Genomic DNA, 4,689 nt, shown 5'->3' on the forward strand with positions numbered 1-4,689 from the left:
CATCCAGGGTTCCAGCGTTCCTCTTGCCTCAGCCTCCTGGGTAGCTGGGATTACAGGCATGCACCACCATACCAAGAGCTAATTTTTGTATTTTTAGTAGAGGCGGGATTTCACCATGTTGGCAAGGCCAGTCTTGAACTCCCCACCTCAGGTGATCCTCCCACCTCAGCCTCCCAAAGTGCTAGGATTACAGTCATGAGCCACCATGCCTGGCCTTATAAATGGACAAAAATCTTAGATAGACATTTCTTCAAAGAAGATATGGAAATGATTATTAAGCACAAGAAAAGATGCTCAATATTACTAATCATTACAGAAATGCAAATCAAAACCATTATTAGAATGCCTATTATAAAACAAAACAAATGTTGGTGAGGTTGTGGAGAAATTGAAGACCTGAGTAGTATTGGCGGAAATGTAAACTGGATCAGCTTCTGTGGAAAATAGTGTGGAAGTTATTCACAAAATTAAGTGTAAAATTACCATATGATCTTGCAATCCCATACCTGAATGTAACCCAAAAGCATTGTAAGAATGGTCTGGAACAGATATTTGTACACTCATATTCATAGCAGCATTATTCATAATGGCCCAAAGGTAGAATTAACCTTAGTATCTATCACTAAGGTTGAATGATGGATTAATTGATAAACGAAATGTGGCATATACATATACAGGAATATTATTCATCCTTAAAAAGTAAGGAAATCCATAGATAGACCTTGAAGACATTATGCTTGGTTAAATAAGTCTCAAATGGGCACATATGATTCCAATTATATGATGTCCCTACAATAGTCAAATTTATAGAAACAAAATATGGAATGGTATTTTTCAGGAGCAAGGGGAAGAGGATGATGGAGAATTGTTAATGGGTACAGAGTTTCAATTAAAAAGATAGGTTCTGGAGATGGCTAGTGGTAAGAGTTGCTCAACAATGGGAATGTATTTAATGCCACTGAATTGTACACTTAAAAATAGTTAAAATGGAAAATTTTATGTGGTGTATATATCATCTACATTCATGTACATATATAAACATTGTATACATATATTCTTTATTTAAAAGAGAGAGTGAGCAAAGGATGAAAGCAGCTTCTTTCCAGACTTGCCAGGAAGCCCACCACTGTCAGTATCTCAGATTCTAAACCTTTGAACTTAGTGCTAGGAGGGAGAAAGCTTCCCTCATGGGGTACATTGGAGTGGCATGTGGGCTTTTAAAGCCCAGGACCTTCTTAAGTCCCTATAGGTACTTCTGTAGGTACTCCCTGAGCCTGCATCTTCAGAGACCCAAAATGTGATGCAAAGACTTACAATTCATTTTCTTCAAACCTCACAATGTTTTGGTTTTCATGCCTAGCCAAAAAAAGGTGGAAAAAAAGCAAGAAATCCTACTTAATTTACAACTACCATGCCCATTGCTCCGTTCACTAATTTACTGATTATACTAATATTTTTCAAATGTGCATAGCATGCTCAAAAACATAAAAATTATAACCCACAAGTAGCTTATATTTTAAAGGAGAGACAGCTAATATTAAAATTAGACTCAGGACTTACTATGTAATCTACAGGGCCTAGTGCCAATTGAAAATGCAGGACCTGTGGTTCAAAGTTATTAAGAATTTCAAGTTAGTGATAACAGAGCATAAAACCAAGTATGAGTCCATGAAGCTGGTCCTGAATAAACTGATACGGAATGCTAGTTTTGATATAATAAGTGTATAAAAGAAAAAGATAAAGCATGAAAGATAAATAACAAAAGAGTTTTCCATTTTTAGGGAGGGTGAAGAGGAAAGATGTCTGAAAAAAATGGTTTCAATTAATAAGCTAAAAGACGGAATGAAGGGAGCCATGGAGCCATCTGGAGAAATGCGTTATTGGCAAAGGATACAAAAACTCCAATTGGAAACATGCCTATGTCCAGCTTACTGAAGAAACAACAGCTAGAGTAGAGAAAGGGAGGAAAACAGTAGGAAAATTTGAGGCCAGAGACTTAGAGGTGTAAGGAAAAAGGAGATATGGCCAATATCAGGTAAGACGTCTTAGGTTATATTAAGGACTTTGGCTTTTACTATGAGTGAGATCACAGAAAATCCCTCATGCCAGGTTAGGCTTATACCTTTGTTTATTACATAAAAGTTTAAAATCTTACAATCAGGATCTACTAATTTATCTTCTCCCTTGACCTAAAAGAAGAGATGAAGAAGAGATATTTATTAATCTCCTCTTAGAAACCTGAAATCAAACAATAAAGTGGATTCATCAAAGTCTCTCAGATATTGTCATTTGGGCTATACTACATCTGTCGTGTGGGATGCCTCAGAGCCCAAACATTTATTTTTGTCCTAGAACCATGGTCCAAATCATTCTCTTCTCCCCTTCCCTACCCAGTCCCCGGTACATTCATTTAGGCTCCAGAATACTTAATGACAAATTCAGTGGTTACATTGATTTAAAATGCATAATATCTAAATAATAAGTATTTGCAAAACAACATTCCCTTGGAAATGTATCCTTAAAATAAATTAGGAGAACATAGAGTGCTATTTGTAGAATTTTATCAGCAGGTTAAAACTTGCAACCTCTGAAAATATTTTAAATTGTCACATTAACCATTTTATATGTATATTCTGAATACTTATTGAGTAAATATTTCTACCAATCAGCATATAAACTTTTCTTTGAAAAAAGAATGATGGAAAGATACTATGCTTATGTGCAAGGAGCTTCCAGTGTAATACAGGAGAGTGGGCAGGTGCTCACATTGCTAGAAGGAGGGAGGAAGGAAAAAATCAGATAGATTAAGTGCCGGAAAAAATTAGGAAAACAGATTACTCTTGGCCGCAGAGCCAGGTGAGCCTTCATCAGAAAGCAGCAGTTTTTGACAGTCATGTAAGGCATATTTTCTGTCCCTTACTCAGTTGGTAAAGGGAAGAGAGCATATGAAATAAAGAGAAATAAATATAGAATGATGTAATGAGAGGATAGAAAATATGGGGGAAAATGATTGAGAAAGAGAAGAAAAAGAGGTTTCAGAAAACATGAAGAAACATGGTAGTTGCTGAGATATATAGATGGAAAATCAAAGGGGAAAATAGAAGAGGAATTAGAAAAGAGAGGAAGGAAAAAATGAAAAGATTGAGGTAAGCAGAGTTAGAGAACAAGGCAGTGAGATATTTATTATCAACTCCAGAGAGTGTGTCAAAAGCCTGTGGGTTTCTGTCCAGGACACCCCCAAAATACAACCTTAGGTCTGATACCTTAATCTCCACACAGTTCTAGATCCACTCAGATACACATTCCCTTCTATTTTGTTTTTGTCTGACTAACATAGCAATACTCACTCGCTTTGCTTAGGGTTCAATCTCAAAATCCCAACCCAAGAAGCGCCATAGGTTTTTGTGTAGTGGTTGTTGCTTGTGTGTTTGAAAGCCACAGAACTTCTGTGTTTTGCCCTTGCAAACATAACTAGGAATAGAGAACACTATCACGTGCCCTGAGGCTACCCAGTGGGTCCAGAAGTAAAAGTAAAACTTTCCCAACCACTTTTTCATATACAAATAGTGTTAAATTTGAAACCAGCAGCTGTGCACTTTAACCACTTTCTCTTGTGTGATTTATTCCAATTGCACTTCTTAAATAAAACTTCCATTTTAGCTATGGAAATAGATTTCCTTCCTGAACAACTTGTTCTTCTAGAAATAAGTGTTGAGTCAGATATGTGACAATGATTCTGCCAAAAGAAATATGCACCATAAACAGCGTCTTCCTATTTGTAGTTGTCTCATGTTCCTCTGTGATGGGAAAGCTTCTTTATCCACATTTTGGGCATGAAGAGGAAGTGTCTCATGGAAACAGACCAAAACACATTTCTGAGAGGTGAGAATTACCTGTAGGGCAATTTAAAATGTCTTTCAGAGAGCAGGAAAATGTGGTTTAAAGTATTGGTAGGTATTCAAACAGGTAGTTTCATCCACCACTTCTCAAGGACTTAGAAGTAAAAGCATATTTTAAAGTTAGTCTGGAAAGAGCAATTTCACTCTAGAATTTGCCCTACTTTCAATTTCCTAGGAAGAAATACTTGCTTTTGGTATTTGATAATCAATAAAAGCCAATCTTAGTGAACATTTTTCCTATAGCTTACATCATGATAAGTGCTTACTTAAGTCGTCTCATTTTAGCAATAAAACAACCATAAGAGGAAGGCACGCTGATCTTCATCAAACAGACCAGGCAAGTGAAGTTTCCTAGGCCATATGCCAGTAAAAGTCAGAACTTGGATTGGGACCAAGCCTAGATTATTCAAACAGTAGGTGCTTAACCAGTATCCTGTGTGGCCTCTAATTGAAGCTTCTTTATCAGAAGACAATGTGCAGTATGCTAGAGTCTCAGCCAGTGGGCTAGGACAGGGAGTTGGGCTACTGAGACTGAGCATGGGCAGGGTTTGTTATGTGAGACAGGGGAAAAGTTAAGAAAAAAGAGTTCAAACAAAGCCACGTAAATGAAGTCAGAGATAGCAGTTGTGTAGACCAGATGGAGAAATAGATGTACTATGATCAAAAGCCAAGTTTCAAAAACTATATATGAACTCGATATAAATGGAAACAGGTCAGAAATAGTGGAGATGGTCTGGGAGAACTGGCTTAGTGTATCGAGGTGCCCAGAGTTGGTCCATGGGTTGGTGAA

This window comes from Hylobates moloch, unplaced genomic scaffold, assembly GCF_009828535.3.
Source record: "Hylobates moloch isolate HMO894 unplaced genomic scaffold, HMol_V3 SCAFFOLD_3, whole genome shotgun sequence".
NCBI classification, from domain to species: Eukaryota; Metazoa; Chordata; class Mammalia; order Primates; family Hylobatidae; genus Hylobates; species Hylobates moloch.